Raw genomic sequence first — 25,835 nt, 5'->3', positions numbered from 1 at the left:
GACTTTATCAAAGCCTATTATCAATATCATGTTTTCGTCCTGGAACAGGGAGATACTTGATAAACAACAGTGAAGAACAGATTGGTGAAATAATGGTGCAACTTCATCATTTCTCGGACCGTGTTTCTTGATCTACTATAACGGTTATTACTTCTGTGTTCTTTATCACGTTTATTGTCGGAAATGGTTTTCACAATACCATGATACAGGTTCTTCGTCTCAAAGTTTAAAGGACTGTCCACTTGAGACGACTAAGTGTTTCCCGGAACAGACCGTCAGACTGAGATGCCAAGGTGAAACAAACATTTTCGGATGTAGCATAATATTCCTGATTTCACTATTTTGTAAATTCGTGTCACCATATGTGATGATGATACTCTAAATTTGTATCCAATAAGAATCCTTAGAAACGACGCGAAAGGTATCGACCAGGAATATAAAAACACGCAAAAAAACTTAGACTTTAATAGATCGACGTAAAAATTTGATTGCTCGGTGGATCATTTACGTGTTAGACTGATAAGTCTACCTCTTGTTTGGTGGCCTCTTGTTAACTGTACGGTAGGTAATACGGTCGGCCCCTCACAACAGACAGATATCTCGTATTCACTCTGCTGTGAGGACTGATGTGCGATCTTTCTGCGCACACGCAAGTTCAGCGGTTTGAACGTGATGCAGATGAGCAGAGTTGGAAGGCCGTTCCAGGTGATGAACAAGTAAAATGTTGTACATTAAAAAGGAACATGTCAAGATTTTTTTTTAAAGCTTGACTCGTTCTTTCAGTATAAAAGTATGTATGCCAAGTTTTGTGATCCAGAAAAAAGGGAAATTCCACCCTGTTGTCTAGCTTGCCGTCGTGCGGGACGTGAGAAAACACAGCAGAGTGAAGGGAAGATATTACCCGACCGTACAGTTAACAAGAGGCCACCAAATAAGAGACGGATTTATCGGTCTGTTAATACGTGTAAGCATTAATACTGCTCCGAATGGACACAATCAATTATAGCAAAGTAGTCTTTACATAAGCTCCCTGTTAGAATTGTGCATTCCAAGAATGGGTTCTTATGGTACATGAAGAATCGACTTCTTCAGTTTAGATGAATTAATATGTTATATCTGTCACATCGAAAACAACATGCTACTTTTGCTATTTATTTTCATATTCATGTTCTAATTTTTAGTATACATGGTAGGAAAAAAGAGAGGTATATTTCAGAGTGAGGTAGATAATAAAAGCTCGGGTAGAATATGCACTACACAGGAAGAAATACAATAAGGCAAGTCATTTCTAACTGATAGAGACACAAAAAAGGATAAGGAAGGAGTCGTCTCATAAAGACTTTATTTTTAGCCGAGGACTGTAACGGCTAACTGCCCAAGCAATGACCTTTTTGTCATCTGATAGGAAGCTGAGTTAGAGACTATGACAATAGATGATTGTCAATGGCAAAATCTGGCAACAATCTGTCGTAAATGCTCCGGCGTGAGGCCTATTTTTTCAGGGCAAGTTTGTCTCGCATTTTCTTCTTTTTTTTTTTTCGTTTTCGAATGTGAAATAGGCCGACTGTGAAATCCTAAAATTAATGAATTAAACTACAGATGTTGACTTCAGAAGGATTTCCTAAATATTTTTTTCTTTAATTTTTCAGGTTCACAAGTGTCTTGTGAGCATCCTGGTCACGTGTATCATGGTTATTGGAACTCCAGTATAACGAAATTTGGTTCCAGATTAACTCTTACCTGTGTAGAAGGTTACATCATTAATGGCAGCGCGACACTACAATGTGTGGGACTACCTGGTCAGTCAACTTATTTCCCGGTTTGGAGTGTTTCAGTCCCCTCTTGTGTGAAAGACGGTATGTTGTAGAAAGGCACTTTGCCGCACGTACAAGTCTTGATGTACAAGTCTTTTAGATATAAAACTTTAAAACAACTTTGGCCTAAGAGATAGTGTAAGAATAGATGATTGAAGCACTAATCAAATTTAGAAAATAAGGATTGGATGACATTTTGTCATCATTTGACGGTTGACTTTTGAAAGGTCTTTTGCAGAAACATAGATATGCAGAATATCATGTCATGTCATGATCACACAACTCTCCAGAAGTTTTGTGTCTTCTCTTTTTCCTTTTCTTATTCTTCGACGTTTATATTTCCCCAATTCCTAAATTGTCATTCCTTTCAATTGTAAATGCCACGTAAGAAATAATCTGATATCAGCATCTGGGAATCTACACCCTACACGCAAAGCTTCTTTGTAGATTCCTCACATTTCACATGTCTAGTTGTCTTACATGCTGTATTAAGCACTATTCACCCGTGTACTTCTTTTTGTTATGTTTATGGTTTATTTGTTGAAATGCGGAATATGGAACAATAAAAACAAACAAACAAACAAACAAGCAAACAAACAATTGCATCATTTTGAGCAGGTACGCTAGGATATTTCCCCATGTGTATTCCTTGTGATATTTATGAAAAATGTGTTTTCTCAACGGCTGTTTACAATTCGTCAGACACAGCCCCTGCAGTCATCTTACAAAATTTGCCTCTTATATCACGAGGTATAATTGCCGTCAAATGGTGCCTTTCGTACTAAAGAAATAATTCACATTTCCTGATGTCAGCAAGTAATTTGCGATTCTATGCTATGATGCCGATTTCTTTCTAATGAAACAGTTCGTGTTCATGCATAATTCTTAACATCACGAAGACAGGACGTTTAATCGCATACTTGGGTGGGGGGGGGGGGGATGGTCCATCTTACTCCTATATCATGTTAAGTAATATATCTATTTAAATGATTCAATCTGAATTTTGATCAAACGCCTTTCATTGGTTTATCAATTGTGTAGATTTTATGTTTTACTGTTTCATTATAAATGATTGTTATTTTGAGTTACGATGAATGCTTATGTATTCATCATAAGCAGGGCTGTCTGGAAAAACAGCACCTGCAGGTCTTGCAGCACGCTGCATGTTGAAATATAAACAAAATACACAAAATAAATTAATAAATGAATAAATTAATAAATTAATAAATCAATAAATGCATAAATTAATAAATTAATAAATGCATAAATAAATAAATACACTGTGTAAAGTAAATAAATCACGTTGATAGAGATTAAAATAATCTATTTTTTTGACGTGGTAAATTAACGAGTCCATGAGTGTTAGAAAGTGGGAGGGAGTAGAAAGTAAAGACGGACATAAAAGTTGCGTGGATCGAAAAAAAAAATGTATTTTGGAACCAACAACCGGATACAATTTGTTAATCGGGTTGTGTTAAACATAGAAATGTGATATCCTCGTTTCGCAACAAACATGAAATAACGAAGTTGTTCAAGTTGTTAAATTTGCCAAAGGTTTCAAGTTGATTGTTTCGTGATTTACGCCTTAAGATCATAAATACATGGCGTATTTCTCTTTCAGGTCGTCAGACAATACTTACTGCTTATATCCTGGGCATCCTTATTTGTGTCATCGTTGCACTCGTAGTACTATCCGTTGCTTGGTTCAACCACATACAAAAAAGGTGAGGATGAAAAAAATAAATCAAGTATAAACAAAGAATAGCAAACAATAGAAATAACAATGATTTGTTCAACCCGTCAGATATTGAAATGTTGGCCGGCCACACGGCACTTAATTGCATTATTCATGGTCATTGATATTGCATAAAACGTTTAGATATACTGGAATATTATCTATTTTTGTAAATTTGTGTACGTGTGTGTATGTGATAGACATTTCAATAAACGTCTTCTGGCTCACGTGAAACTTTCATTCGAAGATTATTAGAAGGAACGCAATTACACAGCTGAAAAAAAGTCTGTTTAGTAGCCGTTATTCCTTCCATGCAAAACGGATTTTGTATGTGTTACTATTGCTCGAAAAAGGACAAAATCACTTCATTAAAAATGGTTTTATCCACTTTGATTTCAGTTTTGATTATTCAATTCAAATTTACTTTTCGGGATTTCCATCAGAAGGCATAGACGTCCAGAAGTTCCTAACCAATCAAATGACCACTGGAATGACGGGCAGTTGCAGTATCGGAGGGAGACCGGTTCGTCGAACCCTGCCAGTGCTGACCATCGAGACATTAGACATGGGACCCTTTCAGCTCATCAGGAAAACGCATATCACGTCTCCCAAAACATCGCGGAGGTAGACATGACGGCCTGTCCACATGCTGGTGTTGCGACAACTTCTCTTTCATCTTGTCATGAATATCACAGTCTACAGGAAACATCAACAGATCAATACGACTGTTTTCTGGACCGGGAATACCAGGATAAAGACCGCAGAATGACGAATGGTGCCTCCAAACCCTGCGGCAAAGCGCACATGTTTGACGATAGTTACTATAATTCGCTAACCTTCGGCATTAGGAATGACGGTGTTTCCACTCGCAAACAGGATGCAAATATTCGCAACGCACATGTCCAAAGAGACAGACTTGCTGATACATCGGATGGGAGGGCACAGTTAAGCGAATATGCCACGTCATGTAACTCTGAAGAATTTTCTCAGGCTAGAGAATCTGATGTTTGTACAAAGAGCGAGGATGAACACGTCAATCAAGACTCTAACGATGGCAAACCACAACGAGACATCTCTCTGTCATGTGCCCGTCGGGCGTCTCAGCGTAAGGGTTTTGCTGAAGGAAAAGATACTAAGCCTCCTTTCAAGATAGATTCTTCAACAGCGACTTCCTCAGACGAGATCTTTTATTATCAAGTAGAACCTGATAACGAGACTGATACCCGCAAAGCACCACTGTATGCGAAGGTGGACAAAACGAAGAAAATGTAAATTTGTAGGTTTTCCCAGTCAATTTCATAATTTTGTCATTTTATTTCATATTTCGAGCATTCAATTTCACGCTCCTTGTCTTTAATCAGCAATCACAATAATATGATATTCGATAATGTTCATTTGCGCCATTCAAGTATAGCATAGGAGCATGCATTTCAGCAATGGGCATTCAAATTCATTATGTCGGCATAAAATCTTGTGGTTATTCAAATTCCTGAAAAGACAACCATGCTCCAAATACGTGAATATAAGTTGTTTTATTTATTTATTTATTTATTTATTTATTTTTATTTATTTATTTATTTTTTTTTTTTTGGGGGGGGGGGAGGGTCCAATCCCAAATTAGGTTATCTTTAAAAATCTTCTTCTCTATGACCAGAAGTGATAAATCCAAGTTAATTCTATAAATTAGTGCATTGATGATTGTTGTTTCAAGTTTGGTCATGGCGAATTCCAAGGGTGCCGCCCTTTGAGCGGGGGTGGTGGTGGTGGTGGGGGGGGGGGGGGTCAAAATTTGTAATAGATTTTACGTTTTCATATTCTTCTTGAAAAACTTCTACATGAAAAAAAGTTAGGTAGCATCCCTTTAAAAGTCTGGAAAAAAAATTGGTGAGCTAAGTTGATGACTGTTGTCTCATTTTTTTATGACAAATCCAGCCGCTCATGTCTATGAGTCCTGGAGGGGTGTCCACGTGTGGGCCTAGATTGTACATTTTTTTCTTCTCGAAAATACATGACCAAATTTTTACCAAATTTTGCACCTATCATCGCTATTATCGGCGATAGAATATTCTTTTAGAAATGGGCACCATTCCCCACCTAGGGAGTCTTGTTTAAAAAGTTGCAACGAATCCTTAATGTTAAGACAGCTAGTCCCTTTGAAGTTGTGTGTCTTCATTGTATACAGTATACAGTTTATGTAATCTTCATTAGAATGAAATATTTACCGAAATATAATCATAACATGTTCGGATTATTCTATCCAGCGCTTTCCCAACTATTTCATTATTTTGCTTGTGACTACAATTAGAATCTATATCTCTGCACAGTGCAGCACAGAATGTACGTACATTGCATGCAATTTGATAAACATTAAATGAATAGATTTCAGTGATTTGATATAGACTTTTGAGAGTTACACAATGTAGCAAACATGTACATATGGAAGATTTTATGCATTTTTCTGTGTATACACGTTTGTAAAAAAGAAAATATATCAAATATGTAAAAAAAAGTCATGATGAAGTGACAATGGTACAGTACTTAAGTCTTAATACTTATGATTACTTAACTCATTTATGCAGCTCTATATTGGTGTCTTTGCCTTAGAATGATAACGATGATAACGTTTGTTTCATTCCCGTTTCCCTTCCACGGTAGGGTTCAAAAAGTTACAACTCACCTGATGTAAGAAAAATGTAAGAAAATCGGTTTTGACGTTTGTTTGCGCTCAAGGATGACAGAAAGAGAGACAGTGTGAGTGAATGACAGATAAAGGTTGGAAGATTTTGAAAGCGCAGGAAAGGCTAACATTTCTTTTTAACTTTATTATCAAAAGAATAGCTGTTATTATCAAAAGAATAGCTGCTTTCACGAGTTACATCATTATTGTGTAAATGCCTTCAGCGCACTCCTTCTTGTTACCTTTCTACGCAGTTAACTTTTGAATAGTCCTATCTTTAAATAAAAATGGACACTTGTGGAGTTTGTGAATTATTTGAGATTGCTTTCAGTTGTTTTCAATATCGTGATCGAGTTCAAAGACTAATAAACTGAAAAGGAAAAAAAAAGTCATGAAAAGAAATTTATACGTGTATTTCAAAACAGTCAGAAAGTTTTGACAAATTATTGGCATCCCGAAAATTGTAGTTAAATGAACGTATACTTGTGGGGGGAATAATTTTGAGCTCTTTCATTTTTTTAAAGCCAATGCGTAAAATCTCAACATGTATATGTGTGACAAAAACCTAAAATGACATTAAAACGCTATATCCTGGCGGGGATAAAGCGTTTTAATGCCATTTTAGCTTTATATATGTATATATATATACTATAAACGTATATTTTGAAACAAGAAAGGGAAAAGTGACCAGAAACAAATAATAATAAATAGTGAGAACTTTGAGCAAAGAAAATGGGTTTTCATCGGGATTCGAACCCGAGACCTCCGGATTACTAGACCGGTGCTCTACCGACTGAACTATTGAAAGCCCTAGATCGGTGTTCGTCCCAAACCCTTAATTCTCTTTGCTCGTGTGGTCAGAAGCTATAGTATATATATATATATATATATATATATATATATATGTGACCCTGCACCACAAAACCAACAAAAAGTCGCCAGACATGGATTTTTAGTTAAGGTCAGATGCTGACAGAGCAGTCTCTAAGCTTTCAAATGATATATAAATCAGTCCAAATGGACTCTCCTAACCGATTTAAATATTGGAAAGAAAGTACACGCTCTGGATAAGTGTGAACTGAGAAAAGAGGCTCTGAAGAACAGGGTTTATTCAAGCGCTTAATGTCTACCAAGAAGCGATAGCTGTGCGATGAATGGAACAAATAACAGGATGATGACCACCAGAGCAACAACAATGAAGGGATTATCAGATTAAGCTGAATTTGTGCATGCTTTATTAACACATTCTGTTGATCAATGCCAACTTTCAAAGCAGTAGCGTCATCCCTTCTAAAGTTATTGGAGTTGAAAGTGATGAGCATGGACGGAGTTTTTAAAAAAAATGAAAAGAGGACTCTTTGAGAAGCACCTAATCACACTATTCTCCCAAAAAGTGTTCCAGGAAAACTGCTAAAAACCCAATTTCCTTGGCATTTTATGATCCCAAACTTTAGTATAATATAGAAGAAGACTTGCTCTTTCAGAAAATATGAAAAAGTGAAGATTGGCTAGGTTGACCTATTTCAACTATTTTCAGCTCTCACACAAAATCAGTGTGTGCGACTTTTTGTTCATTTTGTGATGCACGGTCACATATATTAATATGTTTTAAATTTAGATACTTGTTTTTTCATTTATTTACGCTTATATGTTATTTTTCATGGGCTTCAGAGGAATATGACTACACTGAAACATATACAAAAGTTTACATTGTAATGCAAAATCAAGACAACATTGTAATGAACGATTTACTGTAAACGGACATAATACAAGCATGGCACATACGGTGGCTGCCATGACAATGTGAACAGAAAATTGTTGGAAATGGAAGAACTGCTGATAAGCAGGGTTTGTGATTTGCTGTCCCTTTATGAACAATATATATATATATATATATATATATATATATATATACATAAATATATATATATATATATGTATATATATATATATATATGTATATATATATATATATATATATATATATATATATACATATAAAGTATCAAGTTTAGAGCATTTTTACCAGAATGTGAAACAATACGTTTGCACTTTGCGTAATTAAAAATAATTATCAATACTTGTTTATGCAGTTCTATTTCATGAGGCACAGAGTAACAATCGTAAGGTGCATTAAATTTATTATTCCACATAATCAATATATTACTAGAAAAAATACATCAGCTTTACCTTCAAAGCATTGAGAAAAACGCGATTTGATATACAGTAGCATTTGATAGCAATATCATAATACACACACACACACTCACACACACACACATAAATACGCGCACACATACCAAACAACAAAAACAAGAACAAAAAAAAAAAAACGCACACTAACCACACAGATACACACTAATATTAAGGGAGAACAAATAGTGATATTATAAAGGTACCGAGAAGTTCCCAGCATAAAGAGTACATTTTTACGTGAAGGTCCCAAAGGCTGCTGTATGCACGTGGTATGTTGGTTCCCTGTGGTTGTCATCGGTCATGGTCAACAGGGAAAATAGTTTTTTTTTTTAAATTCAAATTGCCCATGCATCAACAATGAAACAACGACTGATACATCATAAGCAAAATAAATACCCAATCATCAAATCAATTCCCGTCAGTAGCATTAAAATGGTGATTCAAATTCAAGCGCTGTATTCTATCAAAGTTACTTTGCTTTGATACATTTAGTATTTTTTTTAAATATTTTTAGTAAAATACTTGGAGTTCATAATCAACATAGTATATATTCAAATTCAAGTTTTTGGAAGATTGAGGATGGGTACGTTAAGAACTGCAACAAAATTTGAAATTTGAAATTTCAGAACTGATATTTTTTTCTTCAATGTAAATTGTACATTCTGTTTAAACAGGCCTCTTGCTTTCGCTGAATTGTACCTGTTACATTTTGTAAACATTTTATACTGTATATCCAAACGATTTTTGTTACTGAATGAATATGGAAATAGATATTGAAATTAGATATAAATATTTCATTTTCTCGTTCTTCAAAACCAGAAAGTCTCTTTGTAATCAGTAATTGATATAAAATATAAGAAATGGTTCTTAAAAATTGTGTTGTGCTAACGTTTTTCTTTGACACAAAAAAACAACAACCAATATTTCCTCTCTGTTGATTTGATTTCAGTTTCGAAACCAAGTTTCTCACGATGTTTTATGATTGCTGGCTGTCTTGCTGTTTGAATAGAATGATTTGGCAATATGGGAATATACGCAATTACTTTAATTAATATCCATGTGAGTAAAGAAATATTGCTACACCTCTTCAGAGTGTCGCCAACTATTAGCCACTTGAGACGACAGTTTTCAGTGACAAATTACTGCATACCACGACAGTTGCGCAAATACATCGAAACACTTTCTGCTCCTGATATCAAATCTTGGCAGTCTACCTACACATTTAGATTTAGCCATCGTTTCTTGCGAGCAAGTGATAATGATTGGACAAAATCACTGGTTACTCCATCAATCAAAAGTTTCATGTTTATCATGTCTGATTTCTTATTTCTGTACGCCTATGAGCACAAAAAGGTTGGGGAGAGGTATATCTAAGGGGTACAGGAATCAACGGTCCACAACTAACAACCAATCCTCCTCGCCCCACCACAACCACCAGCGTGCTTGCCGTCCCTACTGAGATTGTTTAAACCTCAATTTAACGATGGCTAGAGAGTCACAAGGTGGTGATATTTATCACACTTGTGGATCGAGGGGATACATAAACCGATCAAAGCGCATGCTTGACTGACACTGGTAACAGATACGAAAGTAATTTAACATAAATTATTATGATAAAAGTTATTTAGACAACTTGACGTTTATTCACATCAATCGAATGATTGATTACATTATCCAGTGGCTACGCGAAGTCTCTCGTTTCTTCCAGGTGCCTCGGATTGTTTTTTTTTTTGTGAATGACATGATGTGATTCTGCTGGACGAATGTGCAGTTTTCATGGTATTCATTTTGTGGCAGGGCAATACAGGATGAGGAAGTGTTGCTCAGTCTTACCACACCCACTCGAACTTTACTACTTGAAGATATCGACAGATGTAGCCTCCACAGATGACTTATCAGTCGTCCTGGAGAATACGAAGGAGTCCATTTTTAAGCTCAATCACAACGTACTGCACACTAGATGTAAATCATTATTTGACATTTATTTCACTGTTCCATGATGCGTGAGGATATTTTGCGTTAGAGCCGACAATTTAGACAGTCTGCAATACTCACATGTCATTGACTGTGAAATATTGACAAGCATCGCTGCTGTGTTGAGAAAGAATGGCTTTTTTAGCTTGGTTTTTCTCTTCTTTCATCCTCTTTTCTCCCATTTTCTCATCGTCCAAAGGCAACGCCAAAAGTGAGTATTTGTGTTGTTCTCATAGTGCATTATATGTTTGTGAAAGTTCTTTACTTCAGTGCATGTGTACAAAACGCGACAATTTGCCCCAAATAATGAAAGCCTCATCGAAAGACATAAACCGACTGTGCTCGTTATCATATCAGAATGATAGGAGGAATTGAGTATCAATTGCCATATTTAGATGTAACTTACAAATGGAAAGTGTAGAGTTAATCCTTCGATTGAGATCTTAAAACAGCGGATGACTATACTTTAAGAAATTGAACAGCACAGAATTATCACAACATGATAATATTATAATAATTTCAAAGAACATTATATTTGGAAGTGAAATTGCTGATCTGAACAGTACAGCACATCTACTAAATTAACCCTGAGGGATTGTTTCATCTTATCATCCTCATCTTTTCTTGAGTTTAAACAATTAGATGCAAAATAAGTCTTCTTGATCATTTTATCTTTCATGCCGTAGATTTTACTCTCACCTGTAAGGACAGGCCACTAGAGCTCGAGATATGGTGTGACGAGAGCTGCGTTGTCAATGGTGATACTTGGCATGTAGAAGCACCTCAAGGACGGCGAATTCTGACTGAAATGAGATCTATCAACAACAAAATGATGGGATTTCATATGTTAGATGAAATAGCCAACAAATCGTCTCTGACTGTGATTTTGAATTATATTCAGAGTTTCCCGGTTATATCACTGACCCATCAGATTCAGCTAAAGGTATGGTATATATATCTACCCAGTGAGGTTCGAGATAAGGGTGGAGTGTTACGAAGGTAAGTGTTCATGATGTTTTTACACAGTGATGAATAGTAAATCTTTATAAGAATATATTTGCGCTAGCTAGATTGATCAGTTTTTTTTTCGGATGAATACTACTTTTTGTATCTTTTTATACTTTAGTTCAAGCGTTGTAAATGAATTCTAAGGACGTGTTAACATAACAAAGGGGGTACACTCCCGTTATTCTTTGGAGGTAATGTTACAATTCAGCCAAATGAAAAGACAGATGTGTTTTGTGCGAACGCATAGAACATTTAAGTCGAAAGACGGAGGAGTTGGGAGAACACTTCATATTTCGTACTAGATTCAACTGAATGCAGACAAAAATATCGAAAGTCACATTAGTTTTCGACATATCCGATTTTGATATTCATTTTGGAACTATAAATCAGAATGATAACGTGCCCCATCCATATATGAATACCGCCAAGAAAGAAAGAAAGAAAAAAAGAAGCACACAAAGAGAAACCTCGCTGTATGAATACTATTAAGCCTGTTTCGGAAAGTGTGTATGTGTGTGTGTGTGTGTGTGTGTGTGTGCGTTTGCTGAAGCTGTTTTGGGTTGCGGTACATTTCATATCAAGGATTATGATGTTATTTTGAAAAATGGAGGACCAGAACGGGGATGGAAGCTTCATGACACTTATTTCCTTCAGTCTTCACTATAAACCTTTAATCTATTAATGTAAGCATATGCAATACTTATTTATATCAAAATTTTGATTAATTGTTAATCACCAGGTAGTACGAATCACCTGTGAAACGTTGTTTATCCATTTTCCTTTTCGAGGAATACCATCTGTGAAGCTGGTTGACGGACAATCTCCCCTAGAAGGCCTAGTTAAACTTGAACCAGACAGATATGTGTGCTTCGATAACTTCACCACAAAAGCTGCCGAATTGGTGTGCGGAGAGCTTGGCTTCCCAGCGGCGGAAGAGTATACAGCTCAAAGTTTGCCCATTACAGCAACAGAAAACAACACTCAATGGCTGTCATGTCCAGAAGGTGACTGCAGTATTGTGCATGTCCTATCAAAGTGTTAATGCACCGCTACAATGTTGAAACTAAACTGTAAAACGAATCATTTGTCATTGAAAGGAAATATTATTTTTTGATTGAATTCCCGAAACGAGAGCATACAGTCTTTCCTGTTGAGGGAGGCAACACGACTCGTCCATCTTTAAAAAAAATGTCATAAGCTGTATCTGCAATTAGTAGGAAAAGTAATCATCATACAGGTCCTGGAGAGCGCACTTCAGTTTTCTATGTCAAAGGAAATAATCTTTCTTCCACATGCAGAACTCAGTTATTTGGTCTTTTTTAAAATGTGGATTCTAAAACGAATGAGCTATAATGAATCTTCGTAGTTTGTAATACATGTGACTACATAGAGCACTGTAGAATGAACGGACTTTTGTTTTGTTAACAAAGATCCGGTAAATCTTTGAGGTCGGGTAAGATGGAGTAACTCTGGAGAGAAGGGTATTACAATTGTTTTGTACCGTCGATATCCTCTATAATCTTAACAATACTGATCGAGTGTCCTTTTTAGCTAATAGTTAACAGTTCTCACAATATCAATTCACAGGAAAACGACGTTTAATGGATTGTTCACTTGCAACGAGAAGGTGTTCTTTCAAACAGACTGTCAGACTGAAATGCAAAGGTAAGATGTAGCGAGAAAGAGATTTGAACAATCGATGATTGTTAATGATGCAATCTGTGTATGACCAGCCGAACGAAAAAAACATCAGACGAGCGGCCTATTTTCAGAAGATATTTGTTTATTCATTGTTTTTTTCGTTGTCGACAGCAAATTGTGCGAGGCTCTAAATATATTGACATTCCTAACATCTTCGTACAAATCAATTGCAAAGTACTAGAGAAAAATGAAAGTGTGAAATTGTACATGATTACTGAAATCCTCCCCCTTTCATTTCATAGGTCCGCTCGGGTCTTGTGATAATCCTGGTCAAGTGTATCATGGTTATTGGGACTCCAGTGAAACGAACTTTGGATCCAGTCTAACTCTCACCTGTGTAGAAGGTTACGTCATCAATGGCAGCTCGACACTAAAGTGTGTGGGACTACCTGGTTGGTCAACCTACTTCCCTGTTTGGAATGCTTCAGTCCCGTCCTGCGTGAGAGTCGGTATGTTGTAAAAGGCATTGATCTTGCCTCATGTCATTATGTGCAGGCCCTTTAAATAACTTGAAAATAATCTAGGCTTTAGAGAAGGATAAATGAATAAAGCACCTGTTTAACTTACAGTAACAGGATGATTATTCATACTTTTGATTATTTATTCTATAAGTGTACGATCAAATGATCGCACCTTGGTCTGTCTTTGGTGTACTGGATGGTTTATATATACCAATCAAATTAGATTATTATTTGGGTTCAAAGACTCGGGAGCGTTGGGAAACATGGGTGGTCAGTCGAGATTCTTTGGATGAGCGCGTACTTACGCAGAGATCAGTAACAGAGCTGTACACAATCCGCTCCGGGGATCCTCGAATACAGTATACCCGAACCGGACCAGCATTTCAACTCCATGGTATCCCCACTGTATACCTGGTATTTCACTCCATTTTCATAACAGTAGACACATCGAGATTACCTTCATTTTGGCTGGCCTTGAATGCTTTCTTCATGTAAGAATTATCGCCGAGAACGTGATGAAATTCAGTGCACTAAATGCTTCTATGACAAAAAAAAAATGCTTGTGATCAATATTGGTGACTAATGTCCGAGTTTGCTTAAAGTCTGGAAAGCCTTGAAAAAAAAAAACATAATGTCTTTTCCTTTGTCATGATTTGAGATGAAACTAGAAATATCATAAGCCCGGGTACCACCATAAATGTATCATTTTATGAGAATTTTGCATAATTTCGAAGACAATCTATAATGACATCTGTAATCCGTTGATGGTTTGAACTTTGTATAAAAGGCATATGACAAATATCATTTAGTAGTCGGTATTGTTGGACCTGTCCACTGTATCATGTGGAGCTCGTTTGAACCTGATGTTGGATATGTCCTTGCATGTGATGAGTTCTTGTGAAACGTTCTTGCTGAAACGCCTTGGAAAATACAGGCACTGACAGGAGGCATTAAAGTTATCGTATAAAGTTATCCACTTACCTTGATGAGGTAACGACTATCAAAAATTACGCTCCGTTGGAGAGAAATATTTCCAATGTCCTGACGCCAACAAATAGTTTACTATTTGAAATTATAAGCCTAATGCCTTCCAACTGCCCCAGTTCATGCTCAATATATATATATATATATATATATATATATATATATATATATACTGCAACTACCAGTCTAGACGCATTCCATCACAAGCAGGTTAGTTTTGAAATCCGTCCGACCAGGAGCAGACGTATACTCTTGTGTGTATGTTCTGCTTCAGAAACGGATTTTTAATCTAACATCACATCGCATCCTGGTCGCTGATGAAGAATGCGATGACTAACCTGTTTGGTGTCTTGTTCTAAAACATGCGCTTTCCTCGCCAGGATAAAGCGTTTTAATGCCATTTTAGGTTTTAATCTCATTCACTTCTGTTCGTTATTGATCAGTGACTACCAGGAAAGGCTGGTTGACTATCAGGAAAAGTCTGATTGACTATCAGGAAAAGTCTGATTGACTACGGGAAAGACCGTTGACTATCAGGAAAGTCTGATACAGTATTCCATCACGGACAAGGCACAACTACTGGCTGGGATGTCTCTATGGGGGCCGGAGGTGTGAGTTTGCGTCAGTGAGAGACAAGATGAGGTGGGTCTCTGAACCGTTTATCTTCGTGATAGTAAATCGGAGCATGACGTTGGCAATGTAAGTCCATTGAAAAGCTATCAGGGATTCATACTTGTCATGTTTTTAACACTGATTTCATCCTTTCATCTTTGGCTCTTCGTGGAGGGAATCAGTCCATGGATGCGTCGTTGCTACGCCTAACGCGCACAGACACACTGCGCGGTTACCATGCACTGTGGCAGCAACTACCAGTCTAGACGCATTCCATCACAAGCAGGTTAGTTTTGAAATCCGTCCGACCAGGAGGAGACGTATACTCTTGTGTGTATGTTCTGCTTCAGAAACGGATTTTTAATCTAACATCACATCGCATCCTGGTCGCTGATGAAGAATGCGATGACTAACCTGTTTGGTGTCTTGTTCTAAAACATGCGCTTTCCTCGCCAGGATAAAGCGTTTTAATGCCATTTTAGGTTTTAATCTCATTCACTTCTGTTCGTTATTGATCAGTGACTACCAGGAAAGGCTGGTTGACTATCAGGAAAAGTCTGATTGACTATCAGGAAAAGTCTGATTGACTACGGGAAAGACCGTTGACTATCAGGAAAGTCTGATACAGTATTCCATCACGGACAAGGCACAACTACTGGCTGGGATGTCTCTATGGGGGCCGGAGGTGTGAGTTTGCGTCAGTGAGAGACAAGATGAGGTGGGTCTCTGAACCGTTTATCTTCGTGATAGTAAATCGGAGCATGACGTTGGCAATGTAAGTCCATTGAAAAGCTATCAGGGATTCATACTTGTCATGTTTTTAACACTGATTTCATCCTTTCATCTTTGGCTCTTCGTGGAGGGAATCAGTCCATGGATGCGTCGTTGCTACGCCTAACGCGCACAGACACACTGCGCGGTTACCATGCACTGTGGCAGCAACTACCAGTCTAGACGCATTCCATCACAAGCAGGTTAGTTTTGAAATCCGTCCGACCAGGAGCAGACGTATACTCTTGTGTGTATGTTCTGCTTCAGAAACGGATTTTTAATCTAACATCACATCGCATCCTGGTCGCTGATGAAGAATGCGATGACTAACCTGTTTGGTGTCTTGTTCTAAAACATGCGCTTTCCTCGCCAGGATAAAGCGTTTTAATGCCATTTTAGGTTTTAATCTCATATATATATATATATCTTTAACAATATTACGAGTGGCAAAATGTTTGCAGCGTTGGTAAAACGGATAATAATATGGTATTTGAATAATAAACAAGCCTAGGCTGAGCATTGACGCTTTGGGTACAAAAGACAAATTTCTTCAAATCATCAACTTGGCACAATTTAAGTCGTCTTTTCATCATAGAATGATATAAACTGTATACTATAGCTTTGAAACTTAAAGAAACTGATAAAGGTGTCCTGTTATAACTGTTTCAAGTTAACTATTTCGTGATTTATTCTTGAAGGTTATCAATGTGTTTTTTTTCTCTTTCAGGACTTTCAGCTCATCAGACAGAAATCATTGTATACTCCCTTGGAACCCTCCTGGGCGTCATGGTCATATCTTCAATACTCATTGGCTTGCGCAGACAACTACAAAGAAGGCGAGTTAGAAACGATATCAATAATAAAACAGCGCAAATATAGATCCAACAAGAAGCATTAGTTCATATTTTTAACATTCATTTATTCATTCATTCATCTTTTTAAACAATTCCCCTCAAAATATTGTAACGGCGACTTCTATTTGTCGAAGATGGGCAGAATATAATTCCGATTCTGTGAATGTCCCAAAATAAAGTCCCGCTATATGTTGAAGAGTATTGTCGAAGGATGCCGAGGGTCACAGAGAAATTACAGTCATAAGGCAGAAATCACGGTTGAAGAAGTTTATTATTGATAATCACTCTAACACATTTACAGGGATGGATTTTCGAGAATGTCTCGCCAGGCATGAGAAGTGCGATGCGATGAAAGACATGACTAACTAATACAATAAGCTAACATTGCAGGAGACCGTTTCTAGACTGGTTGACTCTTTATCTCTTTCGGTGGTTACTCTCTCGCTGTTCAAACACGGGTTTCACTCTTAGCTGACACGGTCTCCACTCCGTCTCCCAAGCAAGCAAGTGAACTTCAAGCAATTCACTGTTAGATAAGCATGGAGTCAGTCTTATATACTGCTTCCAAACAAATTGTTCGAGAGAGATAGAGAGGACCAGTCATGAAGGTTGCGAGAAAGACGTTTATCGCGCTGCGGAGTATCAGGAGAAGGACGTCTCAAAGTCATAGGCAAGGAGAGGATACAAGGACAGGAGAAAGTCAAGATAAAAATCAAGCACAAAGGGCTGAAGGACAGTGAAAGTCAGGGGGAAAGGGAGCAAGCTGAAAAGGCTGAAGGACAGTGAGTGTCAAGGACGTGGGGAACAGGCTGAAAGGCAGTGAGAGGCTTGGGTGAAGGGTGAGGGCAAGGATTCTGAAAGTCAGGACAAAGTTGAAGTGAGGAGAGCAAGGCAAGAGTTCTGAAAGACAAGGCAAAGTCAAATTGAGAAGGGGCAAAGCGAAACTACTGAAGGTGAGAGCAAGGTCAAAGCGAGGGAAGGACAGAATGACATGTGAAGGTCAGAAGAACAAAGCAAGCTGGGCAAAGAGAGAACTCCCCTGAATACAAGACAATTGAGATTGGGCGAACTAAACTAGAAATTTGCAGTAGCATTGCCGAGACAGCCTTTACATAGACTTGTACAATAATCATGAAAGCAATGAAAAACATGTAATGCTACATACATAATGTTACACCTAATATCTGAACCAAAATGCGTGACAATACGAATATTACAAACGTAAAAAAATAGCATATGTCTGTTGTAGGTCGGGGGAGAGGGTTCAAATATCAATACTATAATACGTGTATTGCTAAATATTCAAATCTTGCTCATAGGACACTTGGGCACACATTGTAAGCTCATTGCGTGCTAATAGGTATTGTGTACAACGTGTTTTCGATGTACTCAAAAACAATTTGTTTATACATTTGTGTAAGTGTGCATCGGGCATTCCAATGAACGTTTTCTGCCTGAACGAAAATTGGTGAAGAGACAAGCAAGAGAAATATATTTACGAACGTCATTTTATCCGAATGCGAGTGACCTTTTGCACTTGAGATACCTTTGGTATAAAAAAGACGACAAAATGATACCTCTTTGATAGTTCTGTACATTCTGATATTCCTTTTGATTATTCAATATCAAACCTACGTCTCTTCTATATTTCTGCCAGAAGACACAGGCCTTCACAATCTTCACACCAGTCTTACAACTCGAATGACGGGCAGCTGCAGAATCTGAGAGAGACCGATCGTGCTGTCTCATTGAACCCTGTCAGTGTTGACTCTGGCATGGTGAATCACCCTTTCCCCGACCATCCGGGCAACAAACTTGGAACTCCGTCGACTCATCAGGAGAACCCGTATCACGTTTACCATGACATTGCGGATACAGATAAGGTGCCCCGTCAGCATGCTGGAATGGAGACATCTTCTCCTCCTCATGAATACCTTAGCATACATGAAACATCACTAGATCAAAATTACTGTTCTGGTGAACATAAATACTCTACAAAGATATGGAAATAGCGCCACCATTAGCAGTCTATACACAGTGTCAACCGTGCAGGTGTATGTCTTTTATTCTCTCGATACAATAAATGTTTGCTGCAGGGCCTATTGCAATGCATTCATCAAAGAGTGAGATTGTCCGTCATTGAAATATCAGAATAATCCTTAAAATCATGACTTAGTGTACATTTATAAGTTTACCATGTAACAGGTGTAAGAGCAAGAGCAAAGGGACAAAGTGACTGTAATGACTCTTATCTGGAACACTATTATGCTTTACTTGAGTATATGGAAATAGCGTCATCCTGGCAGTGTTTTCGCAGCGTAGGCCTAGAATATTTTGACAGGTGTAAGTGTAGCTTATCTGTGACACAATAAAGCTACAGAGAATTTTGCAATGCAATCATCATAGAGTGAGGCTGTGTGTCATTGGGCTGTCGGAATAACCCTTAAATCGTGACAATATATGCATAACTATGTTTGCTGGGTAGAGTAGAAGTACCGGGAGAAGGAACACATATCAGGATTAGACAGAGACTGCACGGTTGACAGGACGACGATTGGTGTCGCCAAACCCTAGCTGCGTATCCATACAAAGAGCGAGGACGAACAAGTCCAATACGACTCTGACGATCGATGGCAGACCACAAAGAGACAACCGTCCTCTGTCATCTGTGAGTCACACTTACGATTTCAGCTTACGGTTTCAACCGATATTAAACATTCTGGGTCTTCTTGCATCGTAGCTTCTTCAAAATCAATTTCCTTTCATAGACAAGTAACTTTATTGTTAAATAGATCCTGATGAGAAACTGAATGGCCTACAAAACATCACTTATGGGAAGGTAAACAAAACGAGGAAAATCAAATGTATCAGTAAGTATAGTGCTTGAGACACTTACAAAAAAGTAACAAACATATTTTAGAAATGACTGTATTAGAAAGAGGTAAACGTTAATATTGCACTTTCAATGCCAGGGAAGCTAATTATTCCTTTAACTATGAAAGTAAGGCATGCTTTATGCATTTATTGATTGACTACCTATCGTCCACTTTTAGGATAATTTAGTGCATGTTGTTAAGTTATGACTCGGCATTTTCAACCCTGGGTTTTTGGTGAATGGATTATATTTCTTCTGCGTGCGAACAATGTGTGGAGAGGAAGTGTTTAATGTAGACCTTCTTACTGTTCTTTGAGTAACAATCATCGAAAACGGTTGTGGTCTGGTTAATAACGATACCCTGCATTACAAACCGCAGGGTGATATTCAAGCATAGATTGATGAAGACAGGATATCCAGATGAAGTGATATAATTCTGTACCTTTATCAAGCATCGACATTCTTGCATGCTTAAAAGTGATTGTATACACAGAAGATATGGCAATGGCAGGTTGCACACTCCCTCTCCAAAATGGCGATCTTCATATTGATGCAGTGTTTTTTATAAAGTCACATCGAATGCTAAATGTTAAGAAATCATGTTTGTTGTAAAGCTGTCCTTTTCATCATACTAACAATTTTTATATCTTCAGTGAAATGAAATGTTATGAATGTTACCGAAATTTGATAACATTCACGGATTATGCTGTCCAGTACTTTCCCCAACTATATTCATGTGTTTTTTTTGCTTGTAACTACAATTTAAAATCTATCAATCTGCACAATGCAGCCTGAACCAAAATGAACGTAAAAAATATTGAGGATTTAAAATAGAATTTTTGATACCTATACCATGCAGCACCCTTGCACATGTCGTAGATTTATGGCAGAAATTGTCTGTCTATGCAAGTTTATCAAAAGTTTGAGAAATGCTGAAAAACTATGGAAACCGTGAATTGTACAACACTATAAAAGTGAATGATTCTGTATCGAATTCATACAACTCATTTCGTATCATACCTCGTATAAGAGGAAACCCTTTGTTTAATTTTCGTAATCCTATGACGGAAGGGTTAAAAAAAGGTGCAAATCAACTAGTGAACGAAAAAAAATATGTCAAAAAAATTGGAGGTGAAGGTCATAAGCGTTTAACAGAGAGAGAGAGAGAGAAAGGTTGGTCATTTAAAAACCAAAAGATATGAAGAACGTCTTTTTAACTGCAAGAAAACATATCAAACGGAACACTTGCTTTCTCGAGTAAAAATACCATTGTGTAAATGCTTCCAGCGCACTACTTATCATAACGCAGATATCCAATGACATTTCATTATACATGTTTAAACATGTCATGAATCATTTGAGATTGCTTTTTATTGTTTATAAAAGCATGGCAAACTCCTTTCGAGTTTTCAACCTTTTTAAACTTCTGAGAAAAGATTAAAAGAAAATATGTCATAAAAGATAAAATAGATGTAAATTTAAAAACCGTTGAAACGTTGTAAGACTACTGGAGAAAGTGTGGGACGCCGATAATTTCAATCAGATAAACATTTTCTTTATTGGACAAAAGTAAATGATCAAGTTGTTTCCTAAATTCTCTGTAGAGCCAGTACGTAAAATCTTCATAAAATCTTCACATATGCGTATAACTTCTCTTTAATTCCTTTCATTTTTATATCAAAAAAATGTCAATAACATTGAAATATTTACATAACTATACATAGTTGTGCAAAATCAATAAAACATTGTAATTAGCATTCTCTTAATGAACCATGTATACACACCCCACACATATATGTATATATGTATGTATGTATATATATATACATGTACATATAAATCACATATATGTGTGTGTATATAGTTACATAAATATCTTATGGAATCCCTGTTTATGTAATTTGCATTTCATCTAATGGTCTTTTAACAAAATTGAACAAAGAAGACACATTTTGTAAATATCTTTATTTAAGAACATGGTGAATGTTTTACCGGTGACACTGACATGCTTTAGAAGACGAGTAGGAATGGATCGAACTACACTTAAAGTTTTGTCTAGAATTTGGAGAAGATTATTTGAATTCGTTGTGCCTCGAAAAAACATGGTTTAAGTTAGCGTGGCTCTAGTTAAATGCTGAAAAAAGCACACACACATACTAACACGCTTTTATCAACCGATTACTGCAATTGAGAAGAAGTTCCATGCCATTACAGTATGTATATTCTACGCTGGAGCCCAAAGCGCCTTTGATGTGTTTTTATATGCATGCTGAATGGGGAAAGTCATATCTTTTATTCAATTTGCCCGAGAATTAACCATAAAGGAACGACTGATATTAGGCCTATATATTTGATAATCAGCCTACCATCAAATTAAAAAGAATTGATAAGGTTATTCAAAACTCAAGAACTGTATCCCGTACCAGTTTACGTATGCTTTCATAAATTCTACGTAGTCAAGTATCGAAAAAAATGACTTGAAGTTTATAGTTAACATAACCACTAGGTGTTACGAAAAACGTTTCCCACATTTGATCCTTACATATATAGTTTTTATATTCACAAAAACTATCTGAAAAATAACTTATTGAACTTAACGAAACGGATTCATGCTCTCATACTCAAATCACCTCCAACTAAATAATACACTACTCAGCTAATTACTCATATCAATGACAGTGTTATCTGATGTACGGTTTTCGAACTATTGAGGATAAAAGGGATTTTTTTTTTGGAACACCCAGTAAACTACCCAAGCTCAAGTTCTTGCAAATCGTTTAAACCAAGGAAACTGCAAATATAGAGGCTCAACTAGGATTTGAAATTAAGTTTTTATTCAAAAAATCGAAATATTAATATTTCATTTTCCCTTCCTGCCGAAACTTCAAAGTTAGAAAATTCTTTTTGTGTGTGTGTGATGAATATTAAAACATGAATGATGACTCTTACAATGCAAGTCAAGCCAGTGTTTTCAGTTGATGCAAACCAAAACTCTCTCCGTCCCTCTTGATTCCATCTCCATTTAAAAGAAAGGGTTTTCATGACAATTGATCAATTGCTGGCATCCTAGCTTTTTAAATGGAGTGATATGGCTAAATTAAATATTTCTTGAACATCTATGAGAATAGAGAATAATTAGAGTGGGGGGCGTTTGGGCATAGTGGACAAGACTCCTGACTCCCAATCGGAAGACCAGAGTTCGATTCCCGCCCAGCGCTTACGTTTTTGGACAAGAATTGTTTATACCCACTAAGTCCCTCTCGACCCAGTTGTATAAATAGGTCCCTGGCAACGCTATGGTAATAATAATGACAGGGCCCTCTTGTAGAGCAGTGGAGACACTGAAGAGGCTACCCTGGATATAATAAGGAGGACATTGTTATAATCATTTTATGTCAACAACTCTTAAGAACTGCGCCAACTTTTACTCACTTGACACGACATTTTTCAGTGACACAGTCACGACATGTCTAAATTGTCTGAGTCGTTATGTCGGCCTCATACGAACACAGATAGCTTGGTAATGCTTTGGGAGGGGTAAGGGGTACATGAATAAGCTGTCCACTACAAATCCTTTTCGCCCCACAGCACCTACCGTCGTGCCTACCGTCCCTACTTGTGATTGTTTAAAAGTCAATCTAACAATGGCTACAGTCATAAGCTGGTGATATTTATCACACTTGTGGATCACGGGAATACACAAACCGATGAAGTACATGCTGGACTAATAGTGTAGTGACAGAAGCGAAAGTAATTAAAAATGAAGATTAAATGTATTGATACAAGGTGAACTTGCATTCAGACCAATCAAATGATTGATTAGCGTTCTCTAGTGGTTATGTTAGGTCCCCTGCTTCTTTTAGGTGCCTTGGATATTTCGAGAAAGATCACATCATCAATTCTATTGCACATGTTATAGATTATCTATATACACACACACAGGGTGTGGCAGAGTTTCTAGGTGTTTCCACACATACTCGGACATCATTCCTTGACCGAATCTGATATAGCCGCCGTAGTTGAACAACCATCCCCCGCCTCAGAATACGAAGTTGTCCATTTTTGATCTCGGTCACAACATACTGCCCAAATGGTGTACATCATTATTGGAAATTCATTTCCCTATTCCATGATTGGTGTGGTAATCTGCGTGGAGTTGACATACAGTTGCCACGGAGTCTACAATACCCACGTGTAATCGATTGTAGATCGTGGATGATTATCGCGATCGAGTGAGAGAGAATGGCCTCCTTAGTCTGCTTCTTTCCTGCTTTTTTCCTCCTCTCCCCCATTTTCTCATTGTCTGAAGGGAATACAACGTGTGAGTATCTTTATTCTTTGCTTTTATGTGACTGTACGAAAGGGGACTATCCAAAAAATGAAAGTCCCTTCTGAATTGTCATAAGAGAGAGAGAGAGAGAGAGAGAGAGATGGAGAGAAAGAAAGAAAGAAATACATAGGGACTGTGCTTAGGGTCATATTCAAATGACTTAGGAAATTAAAATAATATCAATTGTCGATTTCAGATGTTGTCAATTACAAATGATACGTGTTTTCTAATTCCTGGATTAAGACCTTAAAATGGTGGATTAATACTCTATAAGAACTAAAGCTATGCAAAGTGTTGATTTTCTTTTCCTAGGAAATTATTGCTGTAGATGAACTGAGCAGCAAGACTTCAACAATTTCTCAAGAAAATATTTCATCTTAATCTCCAAACAATAAATAACCAAACTCTTCTTGACCATTTTATTTTGCGAAGATTTTACTCTTAGCTGTTCGGGGACTCCACTGGAACTCGAGGTATCGTGTGATGAAAGCTGCTTTGCCAACCGTGATACTTGGGTTATAAAAGCTCCTCGTGGACGGCGAATTCTCACTGAAATGAAATCTTTCAACAACAAGTGATGGGATTCTACATGCTGGAAGAAATAGCTAACCAATCATCTCTGATAGTAATTTTGGATTATAATCAGACCTCCCCTGTCATATCACTGACCCACTATATTCAGCTACGGATATGGTATATATATCTACCCTATAAACTTCAAGATGCGGGTGGAGTGTTACGCGGGTAAGTGGTTTTTTATCGTTAACATGATGGTGATTAATTCTTCGTGAGAATAATTAATACATTTTTTATGACAACTGTTTTTTTTTTCGGAGGAGCATTATTCCTTAAAAGCAAGGCAGTGTATCTAACAGTGTATAAGTCCTAAGGAAGAGCCATATTCAGACAAAAACTTGGCCCATCCTCATCATTTTCAGAGGTGATTATAAAGATTCATCTAATGGTAAACAGTGTTACGTTTTGTACGAATGCATATAGAGAATTTTGAAGGAATGTCGCAAAACCGAACCAGAGACTATTCATACTTCAAGTTTGATGTATTAAGTCCACTGTAAAGTAAAGGATACTATTGCAGTTTTTGACAGAAATTGTAAAAATGTGGACAAGAGAATATTAATTTGTATTTATCAATAGATATGTAACACATGGAAAATTAATACACAACAATGAGTGTTTTCTTTTTTGCGCATGGAATGTTGAAGCTGTTTGTATACGTGTACATAGTGTTAAATGCTGTCCAAAAGGACTTTAGGTCATCGGGGGGGGGGGGGGTGTAGACAACCCCAAAAGAACGGTTACAGCTCGTTATTCCGAAGGTTCGCTATTCCGAAGGCTCTTTATTCCTAAGATTCGTTATTCCGAAGGTTCATTGTTCCGAATTTCATTTTCGGATTAACTTAATCTTCGGAATAACGAACCTTCGGAATAACGCCCACAAATTTTCGGATTAACGAACCCTTTTTCATTTTCGGATTAATGAACCTCAAGGTATAGGGAATTTGCGTGTTTCGGATTAACGACCCTTCGGAATAACGAACAGCACCCAAAAGAACACTGGTCCATTATCATTGCTTACTGCCGACTACTATAGGATACTTTTTTTCACTTCGACGTTTATGCTTTGCGTGTGGACAAAATGAAGGAAACCGCAGTAGGAAAATAAAATGAATTTAAGCACATAGAGAATCAGAAAGAAAAACACCATGCACAGCCTGGTATGGAAAAGAATGTTTGATTCATAACAACAGCTTTAGATTAAGAATATGAATAGAAAATGAATTACTCTCTTCAGATTTTGCCTGATAAACTTCGAACTTCGACG

General features: G+C 37.1%; 1 long non-coding RNA gene across 1 annotated transcript; it reads left to right on the top strand.

The window, feature by feature from the left end:
* The first annotated feature begins 207 nt into the window (after positions 1-207).
* Positions 208-4,119, top strand: LOC139716912 (uncharacterized). The gene is made up of 4 exons (XR_011709933.1): positions 208-293; positions 1,650-1,856; positions 3,436-3,538; positions 3,993-4,119. It is a non-coding gene; the product is annotated as an uncharacterized lncRNA (long non-coding RNA).
* The last annotated feature ends 21,716 nt before the right edge of the window (positions 4,120-25,835 follow it).

This window comes from Diadema antillarum, unplaced genomic scaffold, assembly GCF_040938485.1.
Source record: "Diadema antillarum isolate AM-2024a unplaced genomic scaffold, OU_Dant_1.0 scf00000071, whole genome shotgun sequence".
Lineage (NCBI taxonomy): Eukaryota > Metazoa > Echinodermata > Echinoidea > Diadematoida > Diadematidae > Diadema > Diadema antillarum.
Note: the sequence above shows the minus strand (reverse complement) of the source record. Positions and strands in the feature narration are given on the sequence as shown.